General features: G+C 48.4%; 1 long non-coding RNA gene and 2 pseudogenes across 5 annotated transcripts in view; 2 read left to right on the forward strand and 1 right to left on the reverse strand.

The window, feature by feature from the left end:
* The window catches only part of LOC308469886 (major histocompatibility complex class I-related gene protein-like), a 79,762-nt pseudogene that overhangs the window by 21,892 nt on the left and 31,472 nt on the right, over positions 1–26,398 (forward strand). The gene's annotated exons all lie outside the window — the stretch shown is intronic.
* The window catches only part of LOC308470158, a 45,722-nt gene that overhangs the window by 5,845 nt on the left and 13,479 nt on the right, over positions 1–26,398 (reverse strand). The window lies entirely within an intron of this gene.
* On the forward strand, positions 813–24,654 carry LOC308469848 (major histocompatibility complex class I-related gene protein-like; annotated as a pseudogene). The gene is made up of 9 exons (XR_013991602.1): positions 813–878; positions 2,330–2,620; positions 11,632–11,907; positions 16,673–16,948; positions 20,515–20,801; positions 22,113–22,200; positions 23,087–23,125; positions 23,775–23,807; positions 24,357–24,654. The product of XR_013991602.1 is annotated as a major histocompatibility complex class I-related gene protein-like (transcript).

A 26,398-nucleotide genomic window follows, 5' to 3' on the forward strand; every position in this document is an offset into this window, starting at 1 on the left:
CTTTCCAAGGCTGGAGGGGACCCAGGCCAGGCCAAGAGGGAGAAATGCCAAAGGTCTCCCCATCTGGGCGCTGAGGGACATCATGGGGAGAAAGAAAGCGTCTTCCCCCGAGCGACATTTCTGCCTGCCGATCTCCCAGTCAGGCAACGTTATCTGTGGGCTGGTGTGGCTTTCGGTTTCTGCCTTCATGGCTGCTCTCCCTTGCGCCAAAGGTCTCCTCTGCAGGGAGGGAAGCGGGGAGGCTGAGGCAGCCCCACCCGGCCTGCTTGTTGGGCATGGAAGCCATTTTGTGGAGGGCTGGCAGTGAAGCAGAAACGGAGACAAAATGGCTGCCTCCTTCCTGGGAAGGGCTGCCTCAAGCAGCTGCTTTCGTTATTTGTTCATTTTCATGCCAGCATCTCCCTAAATTCGTTCAAGGGTGGTTTAAAACTACATAACAAAGCCATACAGAAATGTCTAAAGTCCTGAAAAATTCTTTAAAAGTCTGTGAAGAACAAAATATTTTCCTCCTGGTTGTTAGTTGTTGTCGCCCACCCCACCTCCATGAAGAAGGGAAAGGAGAGGGAGAAAATCCTCCACAGAGGAGACCAGGGGAGGAGAAGGAGCCTCAAGCCACTGAGGACTTTCTAAAACAAGACTAGCACTTTGAATTGAACTCAGAACCAGACAAACAGGCAGAGGGTCTTTTGGCCCTGGTGAGATTTGGCCCTAAATGAGCTGTGACAGTGAAAGTCCTGTCAGGTTTATCTTGTTGCAGCTGAAGCATCCCTACTGTATTGGGAAAAACACCAGATTTTACAATAATCCTGTCAGGAGGTGAGCAGAACATGGATCCTTGTGGGCAGACTATCCCTGTCCAGAAAAACTGGATGGAGCAGGTGAAAAGTGAAGCTTAAGACGTCCCTGAGGTGACTGAGCCTATTTAGTCCCAAAAGTGGGTCCAGGAGAGCCCCCCCCCTCAAAGCAGCCAGCCTCCTTCTTCACAGGGGCTTCTTTGGTTATACTAATGAGGGGGCTTAGGTGACATCTACAGCCATCATCTCACCAAGATAGTTCAGCAATGGATCCCTCCATTAGATTTTAACTTTGGCTGGATCCAGGACCCCAGGAATTAGAAGGGACTCAGGCATCCTGCAGACTAACCCCACCCCCCAAACTCACAATAATACTTTGGCATCAGACAAGGGGAAATAGGAATGATAGAGATCATGCAGCTTGGGAAAAAGAGAACTCCCCAATAAATCTTTACCTTCCGACTTCACAGCCCGCCCCCCCTTAAATCCAAAGCTTCCTTGTACCTGGGCAAGGAGTGGCCACTACTTGTCTCTCTCCTGACTTCTTGGAAAAGGCAGCAGCTTCTGCGTGTGTCCCATGCTTAGCTCAGGTTCCAAACGTTCAGGCTTCTGGAAGTGGGATGTGGGCCAAGCACTCTCTGGGCCAAGCACCCAGCCTTGGCTCAGGGCCTTCCAGAAGAGGCTTGGCAGCCGCTGGGTCTTGCTGGCTGTGCAAAGGGGGCCTCCCTGACCCCAACACCCAGGGCCTGCAGACTCAAGAGGGTCCCAGGCAGGGGGAGAGAAACTCATGTTGGGGCCAGTAGGATGAGGGAAGGAAGCAGAGATATGTGGGGATATAAAATGCCCCATTAAAAAGCACATGGAGAAAGGAAATTGTGGCAAGCTGGTGGGGTCTGGTCTGTTTGTCAGTCTCCCAGCACCTGCAGCACTTCTTTGTGTGGTCATTTCTCTCTCTCTCTCTCCCTCTCTCTCTGTGTGTGTGTTGACCTCAACCCTGAGGTTCAGCCCTAGTTGCAACACTGAGCATTTCTTTACAAGGCACACAGTTAAACACTGGAACCCCCTGCCACTAGATAGAGGGACACAGGAGAATAGCCAGGCTGCTGGATCACCCCAAAGGGGCCCATTGAGTCCAGCATGGCGGTCTCCCAGTGGCCACCCAGATGCCCCAGTAAGGAAGCATGCAAGGAGGACGGGAGGGACACCCAGCGAGTGGGATGCGAATGCATTTACTGCCTCTGACAGCGGAGGAAGAAGGGAGCCATCTTTTATGCCATGCAAGGGCTTCTTAAAAATAGGACCCAGGAGCCTGTCCTGCACTGACTCCACACGAGTCCACCTCGCTCAGGATCTCACAGCCCCTCCCCCCATTCCCAGACCCCCCTGGAGATGCGGGGACTGAACCTGGGGTCCTCCCCTGGGAAACCCCCTCCGCCCTCCCTGCAGGGCAGGACAGGAAGAGCTGAGAGGGAGGGAGGGAGGCAGGCGGCGATTCCCAGCGAGGAGCTGCAATCACTTTCTCTTTCCCTCTCCAGCCTCGCTGCCAGACTTGCGCCTCGAGTTCTGCCTGGCGGTCGGTGCCGCAATCAGCGCTCAGATTTCCGATTGGTGGAATATTTCCCCGTCGGCCAATCCCGGCTCGCTCTGCTGCTGGTTCCGCAGGCGGGGCAGAGAGCGGGTCTCGGAGTCGGAGGGAGAAGGACGTCGCTGGAGTAAGAGGAGGAAAAAAGGAGCTTCGTTTTGGGGGGAGATGGGGGTCTTCCTCCGCTGGCCCCCCCTGATCCTGGGGGCGGCTGCCCACCTGCTGCTGCTCTTGGACTGCGCAGGTAAGGACTCTGCTCTGGGGCGGGGGGAGAAAATCATTTCCACTAAGCTCTGGGGCGGGGGGGGGGACTGGACACATGAGACTTTGTGAATTGCATTTCGTGGGCACTGAAAGGGCGATCGGGGGGTTTCCTGTCCGAGGTGGAGCCGGATCCCTTCCCAAACATCTGTTTCCCAGACTTGGCCTGTTTTGTATGCCGTCCGGGGCAGGGGCCGCTTCACTCCTTGGCTCGTAAGGTCAATCAAAGAATTAAACAAAGCTGGAAGGTGTTGGCAGGATTAATGGTGGGGAAAGTGACTCGCCTGTCCCCCCCCCCCCCGCAGCTTCCTGTTGACTCTGGTGTGTGTGTTTGTGAGTGTGTGTGTGTGTTAGAGAGATACAATAAGGGGTCCCCACCCGCAATTCCCAATCTTGTGTTGTTCAGGAGTTCCCTTTTGCCATCATCATTCACCATCAGGTTCTTCTGCTTTACAATTGTAACTCCCCCCCGCCCAAAAGAAAACTTTCACTACGTTTTGTACACGTCAAGTTGTTTAGGACGAAGGGCACAAACAACTCCTGAGAGAGAAATGGGGGCCCCCACCCTACAGCCCGGTTCCCCTTGAATATCCCCTCCTTTTATATTCTCCCTCCCCCCCCCAAAAAAAAATAATTCAAAAAAGTTGGAGTCTCTGCCTGGAGCTCCTAGACATGAATTTCCCTTGCTCAGAATATTCCTGCTCCCTCAGCCCCCCAATCGACTTGCTCTGCATACTATTCCAGGATTTATCACTATTAAATTCTTAATTCCACATTCCTGATTGCTGCCTTTGGTGTTGTTCTCCTTTTGGGGTTGCCACTCATGTTCTCTGTTTAACTAAAAAAATGTATATCCTGCTCGATTGTGGTAAAAACTCTTACTGATTTACAGGAAATAGTAAAATAATAAAAGCAGTTTAAAGCATTAAAAATAACTAAAATTAGCATTGAGAGGTCAAAACACATCAACATTTGCCTATCTGGATAGGGTTGCCCAAAGAAAAATGTTTTAAACGGACACTTTTGTGAGACAAGCTTATTCTTCATGGGAGAAAGATCTGGAGATAGCAGCAGGGCATTTTTGTGAGTGGGAAGGGGGAACAGGGTGTTGAGATAATGTGGGAATTCTCCTTGACCCCTGCTGTTTATGAGATGAGGGAGATAACATTTGTTTTGCACTCAGATCCTCTTTATGGAAGAATATGATTATCTAGTTTGGGTTGGTTGGTTATTTTCTTATGTTTGTGATCCCCCCCCCCCCAAAAAAAATATTGTTTGCTTTTATTGTAAATAGTTTTTGTGCTTCTCTAATGGAAAATGGTATGAATATACTAGCATTAGTTTAATAGTAGCTTTTGCATACAAATTATCATAGTAACTTACAAAGCTTTAGGAACTAAAGAGTAAGACCTGTTACTTCTCTCTTGAACCCTCTCCATTTGGGGGGCTGCCCCCCCCACTGTGTCTGCTACAGGGCTGGGCAAAGGGTGGTGGAGACCACTGGTTCCTTCAGATTCCTCCTCACTTTGGAGTCTCACGTGTGACTCATTTTGTGGCTCTCCCAACCACTGAGCAGAACTGCCTGTGTTGTTTTTTTAAATCATTTTTATTGATTTTCCAATAAAAAACATCCAATTAAATATCCAATCATAATACTTCAATTAAAAAAACTAAAATAAAAAAGTTCAAATTATAGTCCAAATCGTATTTTTTTGGGGGGGGGGTTCCCCACGGTCTGGATCTCTGGAGCATATCTCCACGTCTTAGTCCTGCTTCTCTTTGTTGTTTCCATATTTTCCACATCTTGATATTAACGCTTGGTAATTTTTTGTCCCTGGGTCCAGGATTCTCATTCCTGTCAAACACCATATACTTTCATCCACCGAATACAGCTTTGCTAATATAGATTTATCCAACTGCCTTTTTATCAGCTCAGCTTCGTCTGAATCCGTTCCAATTCCGGGATGTTGTCCAAATCTGTTATCTTTGATGGCACAGCAACTCATTAATTGTCCAACCTTCCTTTTGAACTTTATTAAATCAGTTGTTGTAGTCGTTTAGTCGTTTAGTCGTGTCCGACTCTTCATGACCCCATGGACCAAATCACGCCAGGCACTTCTGTCTTCCACTGCCTCCCGCAGTTTGGTCAAAATTAAACCAGTACCTTCCAAATTAAGTTATTAGGCAAAACTGTTTGCAATATTAAACTGTGTTCCACAATATCAGTTATTTGGCGATCGATTGGCCTTTGGAAACCGCACTCTCCCCCCTCCGGGCCCTGCGGGGGGGGGGCCTGCTAGACATCCCTTAGCCTTCTCTTTCGCTCATAATGAATATAAAAAGCTTCTGCAAACAGGTGCACTGTATATTGCACCAAGTTATTATCTCGATTCATCACAAAGTCAATCAGCACACAACTCCTGCTCGTCTCAAATAAAGGAAAAGATATAACATTTCATGCTGCCTCACTAGTAGGAACCATCTTGTCTTCTCCTGCTTCTCTGTCAGATCCCTCAAATCCGAAATGAGGCTGAGCGGTTAAACGCCTAATTACCGTATTTTTCGCTCTATAAGACGCACCAGACCACAAGACGCACCTAGTTTTGGGAGGAGGAAAACAAGGAAAAAAATATTCTGAATCTCAGAAGCCAGAACAACAAGAGGGATCACTGTGCAGTGAAAGCAGCAATCCCTCTTGCTGTTCTGGCTTCTGGGATAGCTGCGCAGCCTGTATTCGCTCCATAAGACGCACACACATTCCCCCTTACTTTTTAGGAGGGAAAAAGTGAGTCTTATAGAGCAAAAAATACGGTATATATAAAAGTCAATCTGTACTCTTTTATTTTTAAAGTTTAAATTCTTAATGAGGCTTGGCATAAAAGACCAATTGTAATTGTTGAGTAGGGAGAGAGAGAAAAACATACCAAACGTAATCCAAACACCATGATGGGAATCTTTTTGAAGTCCGAACTTAACCCCCAGGAACTGTACACTTCTGCAGGTTTTTCCTCAAGCTTCTTCGATCCAGTCGTGTCTGTTTATCATCCAAATATATTAATTTTCCCCGACTTCCGGGTTGGCGCCATCGCCGAATGGCGGACTCCCTCCGAGCTCCGGAGGGAGCCTGCTCGGCAGGGGCTGGGTCCTACCGCACCGGCGATGCGGGGACCCTTAAAAACCACGGCCACGAGGGTCGTGGACATGGAGACTCGGCTGGCACCGCTAGCGCCCTCCCGACTCGTGAAGGAGCCTTTTTAAAGGCTACGGATCGGGTGCCGGGGAGAGGCGTGGTGCTTTGAGTCCTCTGCTATCCCTGCCGAGCGCAGCCGCATGCCATCCGGCGGAGAGCGCTGACTTCTTCCATTGAAAATTCGGACTTTTTAACAACAACCCGTGAGTAATTTGGAAACTGGGTTTAAAAGGAGGAAAAAAAGAATTTCTTTTCGAATTGGACACGAGCGGGGGGGGATCCAAAAAGGAAGTCAGTCCCCCCCCCTATTGTAAACCTTTCAAGACAAGGACGGGGAAACCAAGGTCCAAAAAGATTTGTATTGCTGATAAAAACTAAGAATTCCACGATGGGGAATTATAAGAACTGTGCTGGAGGACGAACTGAGGGAGAAGAAACGTAACCCCCCCCCCTGGGAACCGGGGTGATTGAAGAGAGAGCCTGGTGAAAAGAGTCGGAGATTTTGACAGCTGTCAAAATAGCTGTCAAAGTCGGAAAGCAGAGAGGATTTTATTATGAGAACTTTGCTGGCTAAATTTGTTACAATTTGCTACAACTTGTTAAAACTCGGATACAAAATGGCGAAAACATGGACAACAATCGGACTTTTGGACTAGAGAAAACAAAGTTACAACAATCCCCCTAGAGGAGTTTCGGGACATTACAAAGATGGTCGTAAGTGGAAAAATACCATTGGAATTTTACAGGACTGGTTATCTTCTGGGAAAGCTGCAAAACGGAAATAATATTTTGTCTACAGGGTGTTCAGCTAAAGGAGACAATAGAATTTTCTATTGAAGAAAGGAAGGGACTGAACGCAAGTTTTTGTTCCTGAATAACAATAATCCCTGCAGACTTATTAAGCTTCTGAATTAGAACGTTTTAGCGGCGGAACAAGAGGAAACTGGACTACAATTTGGAAAGAACAATGGGGGGAGCTTTATTAAAGATTTGAAGTTAAGTGTTTTAAAAATAATTGTGAAGGGAAAAAAAAAAAAAAAAAGAGTCAGCAAGGAATTGGGGGAGATAGGCGATTTTTGGATTGTAAGAATTCCAGGCGGATAACATGGTTTGGTGGTCAGGGGGAAATTAAACCGGGGACAGGGGGGGAGAACTAAAATCCAAAGGCTTGTCAACTTCTTTTTTTTTGAACTGGCTTTGTTCCATCTATTATATTTTTCATCTTTTATTTCTGATATTTCTATTATGTGGGGTGTCTTTATTATTAATAAAAAAAGGGAAATTGTGGAATAAAAATGGGGTGGGCCCTGGGAAAGAAATTTTTTGTTTTTCATTAAGGGTATTGATGAGGAATGTAGAAATTTTAAATTCGAATAATGGTCTAAACAAATTAAGTTTTTAATTAGAACCGAGAGCTTGTGGAGCCAACAACATGAAAAAGGAATATGGTAGGGGTGGGGGAAGGGGGGAGTCCCAGAAAGTGGATATATGAAAATAAGGCTCTGAATGTATTTTAATTCTTACTTTCTGTATTTTTGAAAATTTTAATAAATATTATTTAAAAAAAAACAAAAAAAAAAAACAAATATATTAATTTTCCCATACAGATGTTTCCGGTTATGAGAATGACATCGAAGGAGTGCCAGCTGTTCCGTGCTCTTTGACCCAGTGCCCTGCCGCCTGCACCTTGATGCAGGTCGTCAGTCTCAGACAAACCGTGGGTCTGCAAGACAGTCCTCCCCTACCTGGGGAGGCTGCCAGGGCTAATTACCCCCATATCAGCCCTGAATTACCGGAACGGCTGGGGTCTGGTCTTGTGGGAGTCAGCCATTTCCCACCGCCAGAAACAGGAAGCCAAGAACTGCCTGTGTTGTTTATCCAGATGCCACAACCAGAGGCAGCCTTGCTCTGAGCTCTTGTGGTTTGAAGTGGGGGAAGCCCCTGTCCTGGGAGGGGAGGGTCTTAGAAGTGGGTCCCATTTGATCTTGCCTGAAAGGAAACCGAGGAGCCGGAGGGAGGTAGCAGAGTCGACACACCATCAAGGCGGGCAGAGCTACCTGCTCTGGCACCTGGAGCGGGGGGGGGGGGGCGCTGAGGCCCTTCTTCGTGTGCTGTGCCGCCTCCTCGAGAGGTCCAGACGGTGGCAACGCGAGAACAGGGCCTTCTCTGCAGTGGCTCCCCGTCTGGGGGATGCTCTCCTCAATGAAATTCACCTGGCGCCTTTATTATACACCTTCCTTTCTAACCAGGCCTTTGGCTGATTTGATCGACACTCTCCCTATGCACTTTAAAAATGTCCCTATGCACATCACAAAATGTGAAGCGATGGGCTTCGTGGGGTGGTGAATGCTTCCCTCCGTGAGGGAGCCTTCCCAGACCCGCTGAAAGAGGCGGTTATTAAACCGCTTCTTAAAAAACCATCTTTAGATGCGGCCACGATGGCCAACTATCGCCCAGTCTCAAATCTTCCATTCTTGGGCAAGGTGATTGAGCGAGTGGTTGCTGAACAACTCCAGGCACGCCTGGAAGAAGCGGACCATTTGGATCCCTTCCAATCGGGATTCAGGCCTCATCACGGGACTGAAACTGCCTTGGTCGCACTGGTTGATGATCTCCGGCGGGCTAGGGACAAAGGTGAGAGCTGTTTCCTAGTTCTGCTGGATCTCTCAGCGGCGTTTGATACCATCGACCATAACATCCTTCTGGACCGTCTTGAGGGGCTGGGAGCTGGGGGCACTGTTATACAGTGGTTCCGCTCCTTCCTCCTGGGCCGTGTTCAGAAAGTGGTGGGGGGGGATGAGTGTTCAGACCCCTGGGCTCTCACTTGTGGGGTGCCTCAGGGTTCTGTCCTCTCCCCCATGCTTTTTAATATCTATATGAAGCCACTGGGAGAGATCATCAGGGGGTTTGGACTGGGTGTTCATCAGTATGCAGATGACACCCAGCTCTACCTCTCCTTTAAATCAGAACCAGTGAAGGCGGTGAAGGTCCTGTGTGAGTGTCTGGAGGCGGTTGGAGGATGGATGGCGGCAAACAGATTGAGGTTGAATCCTGACAAGACAGAAGTACTGTTTCTGGGGGACAGGAGGCGGGCAGGTGTGGGGGATTCCCTGGTCCTGAATGGGGTAACCGTGCCCCTGAAGGACCAGGTGCGCAGCCTGGGAGTCATTTTGGACTCACAGCTGTCCATGGAGGCACAGGTTAAATCCGTGTCCAGGGCAGCTGTGTACCAGCTCCATCTGGTACGTAGGTTGAGACCTTATCTGCCCGCGGACTGCCTCGCCAGAGTGGTGCATGCTCTGGTTATCTCCCGCTTGGACTACTGCAGTGCGCTCTACGTGGGGCTACCTTTGAAGGTGACCCGGAAACTACAACTAATCCAGAATGCAGCAGCCAGACTGGTGACTGGGAACAGCCGCCGAGACCATATAACACCGGTCTTGAAAGACCTACATTGGCTCCCAGTACGTTTCCGAGCACAATTCAAAGTGTTGGTGCTGACCTTTCAAGCCCTAAACGGCCTCGGTCCAGTATACCTGAAGGAGCGTCTCCACCTCCATCGTTCTACCCGGACACTGAGGTCCAGCACCGAGGGCCTTCTGGCGGTTCCCTCACTGCGAGAAGCCAAGTTACAGGGAACCAGGCAGAGGGCCTTCTCGGTAGTGGCGCCCTCCCTGTGGAACGCCCTCCCACCAGATGTCAAAGAGAACAACAACTACCAGACTTTTAGAAGACATCTGAAGGCAGCCCTGTTTAGGGAAGCTTTTAATGTTTGATGTATCATAGTATTTTAATATTCTTTTGGAAGCCGCCCAGAGTGGCTGGGGAAACCCAGCCAGATGGGCGGGGTATAAATAATAAATTATTATTATTATTATTATTATTATTATTATTATTATTTTGGGGGGGTGTTATTGGGTTGTTTTTTTATTTTGATTGAATATTTTGTGGTTTTAGATTTTGATTTCGTTCTGTGAACCGCCCTGAGATCTCTGGGTAGAGGGTGATATATTATTATTAATAATAATAATAATAATACGTCCCATTTTGCTACCTGAAAGAAAACAGGAATTGCTCTTCCCCCCTTAGCACTGTGCCCCCCCACCTTCCGCCATGGAAATGCCCCATCTCTCACTGAACTCAACTCCGCTTCTCTCTGTCCAGGGGTGTGTGTGTGTGTGTGTGTGTGTGTGTTTTCTCCTCCTAAGCAGGCCAGCTCTGGATATGATGCTGAAGCCTCTGCTCAGCTCCCTGCCTCCCCTCCATCTTCTCCCCAAGTCTTTGTTAGTTGTTACTGTGGAGACTCATTAGGCCCCCTGGTGGCCAGAGCTGGTACAGCCTGTGGGAAAGTGAGCCCTTTTGGGGATAAGGTTCTTCCTTTGCCACGCTTTGCCCCACTTCCTGTGTTCGATCTGGTGAAGGGGCATGTGTGGGGAAAGGGGGATGTGGGGCCACATGTTGAGACCTGACCCCAAAGTTGCATTCGCCCTCCTGCCCCTGTGGGGAACCCGCTCTGTGGGTGGCAGCTCAGAGCACAACATTGAAAGATTGCAACACTGAACCGTTTAAGCACCAATGATCAAAAGGGGATCCAGGAAGGATCCTGGGAATCACAGGCCAATTAACTTGACATCTGTCCCTGGAAATCTCCCACCTTTGGAAACTCCCAACCTGAATGCATTTAACTTGAATGATTTCAGCTTATGCTGTTGAATCACACAAATTATATGCAGAAGGCAGAGAGCTCTTTTTGTGCAAGGTTCTCACAGGATCTTGTGGGGCTGTCCTGAGTTCCCAGGAGATCTTTCCAAAGCCTCCCAGAGCCCAGGAAGCAAGACCCAGGTCAGACCTGTTCAGTGCATGACTCCAGAAGGTCAGATGGTGGGGAGGCTCCAAGGGAGTGGCTGAACTATGCATGTTTCTGCATATATTAGCCATCCCAGAAAAGAAGAACAGCCTGCCTCAGGCCAGGGGCCAGCCTGGTCCAGCACCCCTTTCTCACAGTGGCCCCCCAGATGAATGGGATGCTGAACCAGACGGGCCATTGGTCAGATCCTGCAAGCTCTTCTTTGTGTACATTACAGTAAGTCTGTGAGATAATATTTTTTCATATTTAATATTCCACTTCTCTCCCTCCATGTACTGTAATTCAAGGCAGCACATGAGAGGGAGAGCAGAGGGGCAGCACTTGACATCTCGGGGGGGGGGGGCTGGGAAAGAGAGCCCTTCCTGAGTCCCTGGGGAGCCACTCCGAGTCAGTGTGGACAACTCTGAACTACCCGAGACAGCTTGCTGTTCTCCCAATATATGGATTTTGCTTCGTCTGGTCTCCCCTCCATCCACTTCCCAGACCTGAGCCTGCTTAGCTTCCGTTCGGTGCCTGCATCCTGAGCCTTCAGACCATATTGTGGGAGCTCTCATCAGCTTGGCGCTTGCAAGTGGGGGGCAATTCCTGCCCCCTTGGCAAAAGGGAGGGGCTGGCCTCTCTCTCCCTCACACGGAGCCTCAGCAGAGACATGCAGAGATTTAGTGCTGCCTGGCAGAACTTTTTCTCCCCCTCTGCTCCATGGGCTATTGTTGTTGCTACTTGTATTTATATCCTCTCCCCTTTCCAGCTCTCCGATTCTTAGGCTCCCTCCGCTCTGCCTCCTCTCTGTTTAAGGGCAGGTCTACAAACTCCCCCAAACCCTGCTGATCTTTGTATCTCCTAATATAGGACTGCTGCCTGTAACACAGCAGGATTAGGCTGCTGCCTTCATCTGCAGGACCCCTAACTCTCTGCCCCCTTTTCTCTTCCTTTCCAGGCTCCGCTTCTCACTCCCTGCACTACTTTGCCACAGCCATGTCTGAGCCTGGCCAGGGGCTGCCCCAGTTCATTTCTGTGGGGTACGTGGATGACCAGCAATTTGTTCAGTATGACAGTGACACCAGGGAGCGGCTGCCTAGTGTCCCCTGGATAAGGAAGGTGGAAAAGGAGGATCCTCAGTACTGGCACAGGAACACTCAGTATGTTCGGGGCGCTGAGCTGTCATTCAGGGTGAGTCTGCAGAATCTGCAGAATCGCTACAACCAGAGCGGAGGTGAGTGGAAGGCAGGAGAGGAACAGAGTCACACCTCTCCCCCCCCCATAATGTTTCCTCCAAGGGCCAGAATTGCAGGGAGGGGGCTGCTGGGAGGAAAGGAAATGGAGGGTGGGGGTCTCCACCAAGGCAGAGGCATCTCCCCTTCCCTTAATGAAGGTCTTAATGGGGGCTGGGATGGGGTGGGGGGGGACAGAGAACAAGACTTGGAGACCTCTCCCCCCCCCCCCCCCAGTATGACTCTGGACCTGCACATCCTACCAAGGAAATGTCTCCATTGCCTGCCCTTCCTTCCATGCTAGGCTTAGCTTAGGCCTTCTGAGGTGGAAATCTGTCTAGTTCATTTTCCTCTGGGGGGGGAGGGGAAGAGAAGGGTGGGGATCCTGAGGCTGAGACAAGCAAGCCTTGAGTTCTGGTCCTGCCTAAGGAGAAGCCAGCTGCCCAGACAGAGGTGCTGATTGGCTGACCCTTCTGACCATCACCAAGCCCCTCCCACTCCCCGGCACAGTGTTGAAAGAGAAGCCTTTTTAAGGAACTTGAACGGACTGGCTTCTGGGGGTGAAAGTGGCAACTACATGGTTAAAACCATAAACACACTTCATTGCATTAAAAATTCTAAACAGATTTGTAAGAAATATTAAAATTATTGGTAAATATAGTTTAAAACAACAGACAAAAACAATTAAAGCATTTTTGGAAATGAAGATTAAGAGGAAAAAAGATTTAAACATTGACATCTATGTGTTTGGTTAGGCTTGCCTAAACATAAATCTTTTTAGCAGGCACCAAAAGTTAGATTCCATGGGCCTCTGATCTCACAGCCAAGCTGTTCTTATGATCTGTAATGGCTTAACTAACCCTAAGGCCAGTTCAAGCAGTTCAGTCCTAAGGTGTCTGGAAGAGCTTACTTCCTAAGAATGACGTTTATGATTGATGCTTTAAGATACTCCCAGTTTTTTCTCTGCATAATTTTCAGCATAAATAAAAAAGGAATTCTATAATAGTTCAAAGAATCATAGGATCGTAGAGTCGGAAGGGAACCCAGGGGTCATCTAGTCCAACCCCCTGCAGTGCAGGAATCTCAGCTAAAGCATCCATGACAGTTGACCACTCAGGCTCTGCTTAAAAACCTCCAAGGAAGGAGATTCCACCACTTCCCAAGGGAGCCCTTTCCACCGTTGAGCAGCTCTTACCATTAATATGAATGGAGGGCAGGGACAGAGGGAGTGGACCCAAAGATTCCTGTTTCCTGGAACAGACACGTCTAGTCTCCATGCAGCTGAAGCCACTATTCCATGTTGCAGGGACCCAAGTGGCAAGCGATAATGTCCGCACAGAACGGGGGTGGGGAACCTGTGGCTGTGGGCCAGTCTTGGCCTCCCAGGGGGTAGGATTTGCCCCATGAGCAGAAGTAAAATCCTGCTCAGTTTGGCAGGACTTCATGTTCCGGATTCAGGAGGGGATTTGCTCCTGAATGAAGGGCTTCCCCTGGAGATGAGAAAGAAGCAGTTTGCCAGCTTCCCCAAGGGCTGAGTGCAAGGCAGGCAGCGCCCCTTGTGCTGCAGTTCCCAAGAGGCTGCGCACCTGCTGGGTGCTTGGAAACCCCCTCAAGGGCTTTTGGAAGGTGGGTGAGATGGACGGGTGGGCTATGCTGTGATGTCAGCTTCAGCCTCCTGCCCCTTTTGGCCCAGGGGGACAATCCTGATCAGGATCTGGCCCTGAAGCCAAAGAGATTCCCCACCTGTGACACAGAATAATGGAGGTGGAAGGAGCCTTGCCAAAGGGGTCAGCCTGAGTGTGTCCAGAGCCCTCTGGGGCCTTCGTTGGCCTTGTCAGGCTTGCAAGGAAGAAACCCAGGGGGTCAGCTGAGACCAAGCCAGCGCTGCAATGGGCAGGTCTGCTTTTCTTGCAGTGGGATCAGGCCTGGCCTTGCCTTGCAGGCTTCCTCTTGGCCTCCTGGGAATTCTGCTTCTCCCCCTTTTAAAAATGGGGATTGGGCCCCTCCTGAGCCCCTGCACCTATCCATGGAAAATGCCCCATAAATGTCACCAAGGGGCGCCTCTCGTTTCCTGATCATTTCTTGCAATTGCTTAGCTCAGAAAATCCCAAACTAATGAGGTGGCCACTTCAAAGGTGCCACAGACAGCCCTGGAAATGTTATCTGATTCTATTTAAAAACAATGTTGAAGGTATAGGTGTATCGGGATTGATCCCACTTAACATCTTGAGGAAACGGGAGGGGAGTGAGCTTCATTTATAAAATGAGGGAGAAAGTAATTTATGCTGAAGAAGCAATGAGACAAAGCAACTTCCCTCCAAGCAAAAGCTCCATATCCAGACCAGCTGGTGGGGTTTGTGGTTTGGCTTGTTGTTTGCATAGGTCAACCACAAACCATTGTTTGAGTGCATAAAAAGAACTATATCACCTTGGGACATGGTCTTGTAGAAGGTTCTGGTTCTGGTTCTGGTTCTGGTTCTTCTTCTTCTTCTTCTTCTTCTTCTTCTTCTTCTTCTTCTTCAATATGTTGAATAGTTCTAGAGGGAGGACTCCAAAGTAGCACTGTTACAATAATTCTACTTCCCAGAGGGAGCAATTTCCCTTTCCCCCCCCCTGCACACATTTCTGGGGCTTCTCCCAGCCCCCAACCCTACCCCACCCCCCCAGCTGATTTGTGGGGAAGGAGATGGGGAGAAAGCCCCAGTTGTGCAAGTAAGACTTGGTTTGTAGACTAGCTGTGTTAGCTGAATCCAGCCCAGAAAAGCAGGATTTCTGTTGAGAGAGGCTTCTGTAATGCAAGACATTCTATACCCAAACTCAATCCAGCTGTAAGCCAAAGGCTCCTGAGATGAAAGGGGAAGCCTAAATCAGAAGTGAGAGCAACCTGGTGTCCTCTGGGACAGCCTCTCCTCCGTTGCTGAGCTCCCTCAGGCTACCAAAGAGAAACAGAACTCTGCACATGGCCAGGAACAACCATTGCCATTTCCCATCCTGTCTTGGGGTGCCTGACGTAGCTTCTCTCCATGGTTTTGTTGTGGGAAATCAAAATGGCTGTCTGCTGTCCCTGCTGGCTGGCCTAGAGGAGACAGGGCTGGGGTCCTCAGCACCCGTGGGCCCTGCCAGGGGTCTGGGGTCTTAGCGGGTGCCGGGTGATGCCACCTGCCAAGTGAAAACACCACATCAATGCTTCAGATACTGGAATTGAAGAGCAGATTTAAAAGTCACGAGCATTAGCATATATAAGAACATCCCACAGTTATGTGGTCTGAATGAGAGCAGAATAATCTATATTTCCATTTCAACCAGTTCTGACTGAAGTAACAGAGGTCAAAATTTATCCATGGCACCTCTTTCCACAGCAATAAATGGGATGTATTGAATCTTTGAGCTGCCTTCCAATAAAGTCAGTTGATTCCACTCCCATTTGACTCCCGGAACCGTTCGAAAACCAAGGCAGGGCTTCCTGCACTCAATCGGAAGTTTGTCTTCCAAAGAACGTTTGCAAACCAGAACACTTACTTCTGGGTTTGCGGTGTTTGGGAGCCAAGCCGTTTGACATCCAAGGAACCACTGTGTTCGTTGAAGAAGGATTTGTTAGGTGGACATGGACTGGCTAATGAAAACCAGCTCTTCTTTTATTATCAATTGACTGAAGGTTTTATTAAAGTATTTATAATATATACTTTCCATAAAAGGGTATCAAGATAGTATACAACCTAGAAAGTTATAATAAAATCAGGAAAAATCCATTGTTACGGTAAAATCTTGACACCTTGCTTGAGGGATTATGGAGGACGGGAGGTGTCATGGAGTCCTAGAGAAACTGAGCAAATTGGCACGTTGATTTTCTATGAATTTTATAGATTTTAGTCCCTTTTGACATTGACAATTGGAAATAAATGGATATATTGTAGCGAAGAAGAAGGTGAAGAAGACATGCCCCCCCTTCCGTATCAGCATAAAATGTACATAAAGCATCAGCAAACACTATCTATCTATCTATTTATTTATTTAAATGTTATTGTTGTTGTTTTGAAGATTTGGTGGTAGCCCCCTGGGGTGGGCAGGAGGATGCAGGGACCCGCCATCTTTGACAAGGGCAGCCTGGCTTCTGCTGAGAAGGGGGCCATTTTGAAGTGGGGCAAACCCCCCTTGCGGCTTCCCTTTCCCTCCCAAGCTATGAGGAAACTTCTTTTTCCGAAGGCCCTTCCATGACTTTCCTCCTTTTAGGGAAAAGGTCCTTGATATTGAGAATCTGGGGGGAGAGAGATGGAGGGGAAGAGGAGCCCTACTCTCTTGAAAGGGCCCCCAATGTGTGGGTGCCCCCCTTCCATGTTGCCCCTTTCTTCTTTCTGGGGGGGGGACGGGGAGGCAGCTGAGGCATCCCTCCCAAAGGGGCAAGATCCAGAGGAGCAGAGCTGGGGGGAAAGAGGGACAGACTGTGACCTCTGACCCTGCAAGGGATGCTCCCCACCCCTCCCCCGCCTCCAGGGAGTTGGGAGAATCCACTAGGAATTTGGGGGGGGGGGAGAGAGGCGATGAGAGAGGGGGGGGCAATTAAAGGGGGGCTTCATAGGCTCAGGATTGTAGTGTTTGCCTCAGTGAGCCTTCAAAAAAATGCAATGCTGGTTGATTTTTCTCCCCTCTCACTGCTGCCTCTTCCCTGAGTCTGAGGGAAATGAATCCTTTTTCCTGGGCTCTTTTGCTGATGGGGGAGGGGCTGCTCTGACCCCCCTTGACCTCCTGGGCCTCTTCTGGTCCTTCCAGGGATCCACATCATTCAGAACATGTACGGCTGTGAGCTGAGGTCAGACGGGCGCAAAGGAGGGTATGATCAATACAGCTATGATGGGAGAGACTTCATCGCCTTCGACAAGGAGACCCTCACCTGGACGGCAGCCGAGACGGAGGCCCAAGCGAGCAAGAGGAAGTTGGATGCTGACTTGGCCTGGAACCAGTACAATAAGCACTACCTGGAGGAGATTTGCATTGAGTGGCTGCAGAGATACCTGGACTATGGGAAGGAGACTCTGCTGAGGACAGGTAAGGGGGGGGCAGTGGGGAGGGGGGCTCAGTGGGGCAGTTTCCCTACAAATTCCCCTCCCCCCCTTAACAGTCTTCCTTTCTGGACCAAACAGCAAACACTTTTCTTGGTGGGGGCGGCAGAAATAAGTTTGGGACTCTGGGAGGAGAAAAGGGGTCACTTCAGAGTATGTTTGGGGGGAGATGCTTAAAAACAGCCCCCCATGCCCCTTTGGCTAGAATAAGGGATGGCAAAAGACAAATGGGGGGAGGGGGCACAAAGAAACAGCAGGGAAGGGGCCAGGAAAGCAAAATGCATTTTAAATTAAGTAAAAAAATAAAATTGAAATGGACAGATTTGAGGGGGGATACAGAAAAACATTCGGCCTTTACACTTGGGTAGGAGAAAGTGGGGCAGATTGATGCAGAAAAATTATGTCTCACCTTTTATGTACCAAAATGAGTCAAATAATTTTAAAAATTGCTTTATGCATGGCATAACTAATCAATATTATAACAGCAATCAAAAGAACCATTAAAGTTAGAAGATAATAAGAATATAATGACTTGAGTAAAAAATGGGTTTTGTATCATTCTGCCCCAACTACGGAGCACTTTGATACAAAGTGTAAATTGTATGAGAATGGTAATTATTTACAAAAATTTAATGAAAAAACAATTTTTATTGTGAGAGATCATAATCAGCCCTTCAATTTGTTACTTAAAAATCTTAAATTATGCATCAAAACTAAGTGTTTCACACATATCATAGACTTTATGGCCGGTTTTCTTAACAAAACTTCATAACTTCTATTAATCTTTTCTCAAACACCTATCCATTAAAAAAAACTTTGGAAAAACTTTAAAAAGTATAAGAACTCACATTAAGTAGTCAAAAAATAGTAATTTAAACAAAATGCTTATAAAAAATAAGATATTTCCTTCATGTTTAGCTTCTATTAATGTGCAATAGAAGCTAAACGTTAAGGAAATATCTTATTTTTTCTAAGCATTTTGTTTAAATTACTATTTTTGGACTACCTAATGTGTACATTCTATATCCACTGAAGTCAAAAGAAAAAGTATAAAGAGATGATGTTCGAGATGTGCCCTTTGAAAAATTTGGTTTTGGCAAAACAGCATCCTTGAAATCAATGCTTGCCTTATCTTCTACAATGGGGAAGACAAACACAAGATCCTGGATATTTCCTGAGATATGACACTTGATAATCGCTCATATATTATATTTAGAAATGACTTTGGCCACATAGTAAACAACAGTTTTTTTTCTTTTCAAATTTCATGAGTAGGAAATAAGTTTAATAATAATAATAATAATAATAATTTTTATTTATACCCCGCCCTCCCCAGCCAGGGCCGGGCTCAGAGCGGCTTACAAGCAATAATAAAAACAAAATGAATGATTACAACTTAAAAACAAAAATAAAATACAACATTAAAATAATGGAACATTAAAATGTAGCCTCATCGCAGGAGGAGAAGGAAAAGAAAAAAGAGAGGGAGGGAGGGAATCAAATTGGCTCCAAGCCAAAGGCTAGGTGGAACAACTCTGTCTTACAGGCCCTGCGGAAAGAAATCAGATCCTGCAGGGCCCTGGTCTCATGAGGCAGAGCGTTCCACCAGGCTCCGGAGCCAGAGCTGAAAAGGCCCTGGCTCTGGTTGAAGCCAATCTAACTTCCTTAGGGCCCGGGACCACTAGGGTGTTGCTATTTATGGACCTTGAGGCTCTCCGTGGGGCATACCGGGAGAGGCGGTCCCGTAGGTACGAGGGTCCTAGGCCGTGAAGGGCTTTAAAGGTCAAAAGCAGCACCTTAAATCTGACCCTGTACTCCACCGGGAGCCAGTGCAGTTTGAAAAGCACTGGGTGAATATGCTCCCATGGCAGAGACCCGTGAGGAGCCTCGCTGCAGCATTCTGCACCCGCTGGAGTTTCTGGGACAGCTTCAAGGGCAGCCCCGCGTAGAGTTTAGAGATTTCATGTAAACTTGTCTATTGGGGCACTATTGTACACTAGCGGGGCACTTTTATACATATCAATGTGCCCTGTGTCTTAGTGTATCAAAGTGCCCCAGTGGACATTTTCAGAAAACTAACAATAAAACCACTGAACTTATATAAAAATAATATGTAATCCTGATTACTAAGTGGGATAATTTACCTTTGGTATTTTAAAATCTTAACTAAACAACGAAAAACAGCATGCATTGGAACACTTTTACATTTCACGTGATTATTTAGTTGGCCGCGCTAAAAACACACCTACTCTCGTCAAACGCCAATGGCGAACTGGCGGGCAGCGCGGTCGCAACTGTCATACTCACACTTGTATAGACACGTTTTAGTGATGTCACAACACGAATAACGTTTCTCAATATTGAAATATTGTTGGTGTATCAATGTGCCCCACCTCCCCCTATATACTTATGGGGAAAGTCTTTGAAACTAAATTAATTAACCTTTTTTAAAATAGAAAATGTGTGGGGAGCCCATGAAGTATGGATGCAGCCCCCTCACTAAGTCTGTAGGTTAGCCACTTGTGGCCTAGAAGCAGAGAACCTGCACATAGTGAAAGAGTATGGGAATTCCCTCTTCTACCTTCTTATATTTTTCATTTGTGAGGAATTTTACTTTTTTCCATGGGGAACATTCAGAAATGTCATCTTCCCCAACCCCGTGCCTTCAAATGGTACAGTCCACTCTTCCGCCTTCAGGAATCTGGCACAGGGGCCAGTCACATGATCAAGTGTTTTGACTGGCTTTCTTCCTGTCTCTCTCTATTAGCTTTGCTGATATTAACGTTAATTAAAAATGAAATAATTCTAGCACCCTCCCTTTTTGAGGAATGACACATACGTATTAGCCGTGCTTAGAGAGATCTGAGCAAATTCATCTATGGGGGCCTCGTGATAATTCACCCCAAAAACACTGAGCATATTTGTTGAGGTTGAGGATTTCACCCCAAAAGCCACATGGAAGTGTTTTCAATGGTGACAACAAGGGCAGGCGGGAGAACTAGAAAGGAGCTCTGTCTTCCCCAGGGCTGTTGGCATTGTTCAATAACTATGGAGCTGAAAAGTAACAGAGAACAGCGAGTCCAGCATTTCTTCCCCCTCAAGAGAGAAACCAGGATCAGTCTGAGCTGCCCTCAGTTCATGACTTGCAACTTCGAAGGATCTGAATGCATCCCACCATTGGGGACCTGGTGAAATTTGCCCCCTCAGCCTAGAGGCAGCTTCCTGGGACAATCTTGGAACCACAAGTTGTCATGTTTGAGTAGTGTTAGAGCTTTGCAAGATGACAAATTAATTTAATTTGTACCAATCCTCCCTCCCAAAGGAGTCTGCTTTGGTAAACATCTAAAAATAGTTCCAGCATAGACACTGACTGGGGAAGATGCCAAGGCAGCTTGAGGAAATCCCATTTATTTGCAGTTATTTTTAATTTCTGCAGGTGTGAGATTCTGACTAGGTTGCCCCTTGGGTCCCTGCTCCTCTCCTCTTAAAAAATACAGGATTCCTTCTGTTGTGGATGTCTCTCTGTTAACCCCAATGCGGCCCTTTTTGCAGAGGCTCCGGTGGTGAAGGTGACCAGGAAGGCAGACTATGACGGCCTGGAGACCCTCGTTTGCCAAGTCCACGGCTTCTACCCCAAGGAGATTGATGCCAACTGGGTGAAGGACGGGGAGGTCTGGCAGGAGGGCACCCTCCGAGGATTGGTCGCCCCCAACTCGGACGGGACCTACTATCTCTTGCTCAGCGTCCAGATCGACCCCGAGGAGAGGGAGCGCTTCCGGTGCCGCGTGGATCACGACAGCCTGGGGAAGCCTCTGGACGTGGCCTGGGAGAAGGAGCCTGATGAGAGACAGACAGACACAGGCAGGAGGGGGAGGGGTGGGCTCTGGGAGGGGGATTTCCACCCAACTCCTCCCTTCAGCAGCAGCACAGCTCAGAGGGGGAACCCCACATGGATCCTGTCTGTGTCTCTGAAGGGAAGCAGCTGAATTGGAATCTGTAGATTTCAGCAGAGATGCAGCCTTTTCTGGCAAGTGTCTCATAGGCCTTAAACTCAAATTGGATGTCGTAGGTAAAAACTGGCTGTCACCTTTTTGACTTTAAGCCCAAGCTGTTGTCATGCCACAGAATGTGGGCAGACGTGTTATTTCTTCAAAATAATACGACCTCCTCCACATGGCTGACTTACTCACACTCTCTGTGACTGAAAAAGCGGCAACGGACTTAAAAGAGGGAGCCCGGGACTGACTGTCCTTCACAGTGATAAAGATTCTCACTCGCTCCTCCTCACACCCGTGCCCAGCTAGAAAAACTGATACTCATCTCCACTTCGCCCAAACACCCGCACACCGCTGGGAAGGGCAAGCAGGAATTTTAATAACAATGCTTGTCTCACAGACACCGCCAGGAAAGCTGCGCCTGCAGGAACCAAAGCAGAATGTCTAAGAGCAAGACTCCCTTTTCCCTCGCAGGAGCGCATGCAGGCACACACAACCCCACCAACACACCCACCTCTCCTTCTCACAGGCAGGCTAGTGAGGATTATGGGAGCGGCCCTTGAGCCAAAGACTCCCACAGGCAGGGCAGAGGGGACCAGGGCTCACTCACTACGGACTTCAGAGATTCCACCCAAACAAAAAAAACTGGCCATTTTGCCTCATTTAAAAATTTTGTCTGGACAGACATTTTAAGTCTGAAAAAGGACTGGACATATGGCAACCCTAAACAAGATGCTTTTTTCTAAATGTTTGTGCCTTCCATGAAGGACTGTAATGCTGGGCCCTGGGAGGGTCTCAGGGGGGAGGGAATCCCTTCCTCTCAGGGTCAGGACAGAGAAGGCGGAAGAGCCTGAACAGGAGGAGACCTGCTTTTAAGTCTGGAGTCTGTGATGAGTGTGCCTGTCAACTGTCTTCCTTAAATGAATTGGTTATTTTGAAGACCTCTGATCCTTTACTCTGGTGGGGAGAAGGACCATTGTATTGGGGCCACTACAGAGAAGACCTTGGCCTGTTAGGAGGGAGAAAGAGGGCCTGCTTTGCACACATAAAATCCTCCCGGGCTCATAGCTCAGCACCTCCACTCAAATCTCCTGCTTGAGGCCTTGGGGAGCTCCTGCCACCAGTCTGAATAAAAATGTCTCTTGCCTCCTTTTAGGTAACCTGGGGCTCATTGTGGGAGCCGTCGTGGCTGCTATCCTGCTGGTCTCTGGGATCTCTGGGATCATCATCTTCATCATCCGCAGTAAGTAAACCCTGGACATGTTTTCTGCCTCTCCTGTGTCCTTCTGTCCTGGCCTCCAACTGGGAATGTGCTGGTGGAGCTTCCTGGAAACTGTCGCTGGCATCCCTACAGAGACCCCTCCCCATAAAACACCCTTTGAACATGAATCAAAAGTCCTGTTGGCCATTACTTTGTGCTCACTCTGTGCTCAGGAAGTTCACTTCCCACCTGATGTTTTAATTCATCCTAAGCCTTCAGTCCTGTGCACACTTACCAGGGAGCCTTCCTTACAAATCATTAGGTGCCAGGCAAAATCCTTTCTCTCTAACCAGGCCTTTGGCCTTTTAAATGTGTTTGTGGGAGCAGAGTTACTGGTTTGTTTTTCCTTATGTATTTTGTGCTCTCATTTCGGATTTTTATGTTGTGAACCGCCCTGCTATCTTCAATAAATGAATAAATAAATATTGATCTGAGAGGACGCTGTATTGAACTGAATAGGATTTTCCTCTGAGTAGGCTTGCCTAGAATTGCACTGTTAAAGTTCATTATCTCTTCTCCCCACCCTCTCTGGGCAAATTTAGGGGTCTGCTGGGAGTGAAATAATAATCTGAAAAGGAATGAGTGAAGGGACTGGATAATGTTTCCTTCCAGCCTCTTGGAATTTGTCCACTGCCTGGCTTTCATGTTGATTTTGTTATTTAATTTCCTTATTTTTTTCTACTTCTTTGTAACATGAGTTCCTTGAGAAGCTCCCCTTCTGGGCTCCCCTTCCTTGGAGGTGTGTGGAAGAGACAAGAGAAGCATGTGCTGGGAAGGTTTCAGCATCTGAGAGCCAGATTGTCGAAATGGATTTGAGTGGCCTCTGGAGGTCCCTTCCAGCTCTGACCTTCTGCTTTTGTCTTCACAGGGAAACGGAGCGAGAAAGCAGCCTACGAAAAAACCCCAAGTGAGTGACTCCTCCCCTTTCTCTCTCTGACATATTTCCCCCCAAAATGGAGCAGGAACACATTACAAACAGACCAAACCAAACCTGGTGGTGGCCTGGTCCTTAAGCCCAAGACCCTGATGGAAAGCTTCAGCCTGTCTGCTCAGCCTGTCTGTGGACAGCAAGGGGTCCCTCAGGGCCAGGAAAAGGCTGCAGAGAGACCGTCGGCTGAGGGAGGGGCTCCAAGAAGGAGCAGGAGGAATAGCCGAGGGTGCGGGGAGAGAGGGGTCTCTGGTGGTTTAATTACTGGAACCTGAAGCTAAAGAATTGGTTGGGTGGCTCAAGTCTGTGGGTGTTAGGAACCCACCATTGCTCTCCCCCACTCCTTCTGCCTTTCTGCCCAGATCGCACCCACCCCCGCTCTAGGCCCCCGCTGCCTCCATGCCAGGCTGTGCCCATCTCTTTTTGCCCTCCAGCGTCTGCTTCTCCCCCCACTGCTGTCCTTGAGTCCCCTTGCCTCTGGGCTGCCTGTCCCTGAACTCTTCTTAGGCCCCTCCCTGTATTGAGCCTGATCTGGGATGGGGTTGGAAGGAGGGAGGAGAAGGGCTGGGGGGGGGGATGGGATCTCCCTCCCTGGGATCCTGACTCCTGTATTTCCTCCCTTTTGCAGCAAGCGACCAGGGGTCCGACAGCTCCACCAAGGGTAAGTGAGGGGGGGCAAAGGGGGGGTCTCTTGCAGAAGACTCAAGTGGGGAACATCCTCAAATGGGGAAAACCTTCTTCTGTTACCCCCCTTGGGGTTTCCAAGAGTGACATAATCTGCAGTGTCCATTGAGCTGAAAATCGCGCTTGGGACTCATTCTGTCTGTCCATCTGAGCTCCACAGAGGATCCCCTCCATCTGACAAATGGGTTCTCCCCAGAATCTGAATAAGAGGGAGTCACATTTTGGGTTCATTCTGGAATAGATTTTTCCTTCTGGTAGGACTGCTTTGTGTCCTTCTGTTATTCCCCCAAAGTGTGCAGCTTGGCTCACTTGCTTGAGCTGCCCTCTGCAGGCATTTGCTCTGCAGGTCCATTTTGGTGATGCTCCTAGCATATCTTACGTCTGATCTGACATGATGAGGGATGGTGGCTTTCCTTGTGCGGTTGGACTAGACGGCCTTTGGGTTCCCACTAGCTCTGTAATGCTGATACCCCCACACCATGATGTTGGCTTAACTTTGAAACACTCCTGTTCTTTATTTCTGCAGTTTCATACCAGCCCAGTGTGTGAGATGAGACCAGAAGGAGCCTGCCCAAGTTTGGCTGTGAATTGCAGAGGCTCAGAGCCCCTGCTGTCCTTTAATGTTGTTTATGATGTTCCTTAATCCTGGCTCTCACCCATCCATTCTGACTCCAGGTGTAACTTGAATTTGAGGATGATCATGTTTTTCGGATGGATTTTGGCTGATTGTGCTTCGCAGCTGATTTTCTGAAATGTTCTTGTGTTAATCAGAAATGTGCCAGATATACGCAACTAAAAGCTTTAAAAAGGGATGGGGAGATTGAGCATGACTTGCAGCAATTTTGTTGGTTTCTCTTGGTTCTTTGTTGCTGTGTTTCCCTCTACAATCCCATCCCAAATCTTGTGTCCCTCACTTGCCATCCAAATGGAAGGAAAATCTACATTTGAGAACTGCTTTAGGTGTATTATGCGTGAAATTGGCTGAATTGTTACTGCCTACCTGCCTCTTGGGCCGCCCAGCCTTTGGCTAAATGGATGTAATGTCATGGAATGTATAAAATCAGCCTAACTGCTCTGGCTGGGTGTTTTCTACCCACCTTCTGCGTGAGGAAGTGAAGAAACTGGCAGGGAGGGATGGTTGACAGGGATACTTAGATGCTCAGGAATTGAAGCTGAAAGAGAAGGAACTGAGTGGCTGAAGACTAGAGAGGCTGTCAGAAATGGATCCGATTCTGATCTGGAAGTTTGCAAGTCTCCCTCAGAAGATGAAGGACAGACGTTGGCCATTGATCCCGTAGAAGCCAAGGAGGGAATCATCTCCAGTTACAACATCTGGATATGGATGGGTTTTGTCTGTGTTGACCAAGAGCCCAGATGGGAGGGACGTCCACCACCAGCCCTCTTGGGTCACCTCCTGCATCCCCAGAACCTCACTCTCCTGTCTGACTAGATCCAGAGTGGTCCTCAGGCAGAGCAGAGAATGAGGAGCTCCAGGGGGCATTCAGACCCTCCCCGTGGCAATGGCAGCTGCTGACGCAGTTTCCCCCAGACCCTCTTTCTGTCCCGATACCTTCAAGGCTCCAGTTCTCCAGCCTGGTTCATGGAGCTCCACGTCCAGGACAACCAGCTGCTGTTCTCTGGGGCTCCACCCTGGGCCTCCCATGATGCCCTGGGGCAGTGAGTTGAGAAACAGGTAGAGGGGGAGGAGGAAGCAGCTGAAGGGGGAAATGGAGAAAGTGGGGAACTGAGAGGAGGTGGAGAGGCTGAAGGGATGGGGTATAGCGACTCTTCTACAGGTGATGAGAGGGACTGATCCTGCTGACAGCCAAGGAGGAAGCCAGCAAGAAGAAGAGGCAGATCAGGAGCTGCATGGCCACAATTTGATCTGAAATAAGGAGCCCCATATTTTTGGCTGCAGTTCATGAGACTTCTAGCCTGGTCCCCACAGCCTTCTAGGAAGGGTGACCCATTGAGAGTCAGACCCCATGGACTCTTCCTCCCAAAGGAGCTCAGGGCAGCAAACATCAAAATGTTGTTAATGTTAACGGGTGGGCAGGGTATAAATAATAAAATTATAATTATAATTATTATTTTAATATGCGTTTGACTGAAATAAATAAGGGTGCCCCCCCCCTTCTTCTTTAGAGATTCTGAAGAGAGTTCCAGAGATTTTGAAGTTCCTGAGAATATTCACAGACTCTTGCAGGGAGGTGGCAATAATTAGTCTTCCTTTGTAAAGTGACTGAAGAACTAGTGTCCAAAGTGAGATGCGGACATAATCTGTGGCTTTGCAGGGGTGGAATTAAGTTACCTGAAGCCAAGAGGGTGTGAATTCTGCTCAGGGCCTGGGGGTGGGGGAAACCACCTGGATGCTGCCTTTGGTTCCAGGACGGAAGAAGAGAGGCTTGGAAATACAATAAAATCAATGTATAGATATCTGATCTGGGGCAGGGGGTCGTGGGAGATGACCAAGGTAACTTCGGGATGAGTTTTTTCGGGTTGCGGCTGTGGCGACTTGGAAGTAACGGAGCACGTTACTTCTGGGTTTTGCCACTTGCACATGCGCAA

The sequence above is a fragment of the Podarcis pityusensis genome (genome assembly GCF_964106645.2).
Source record: "Podarcis pityusensis genome assembly, chromosome: 2".
Taxonomy (NCBI): Eukaryota; Metazoa; Chordata; class Lepidosauria; order Squamata; family Lacertidae; genus Podarcis; species Podarcis pityusensis.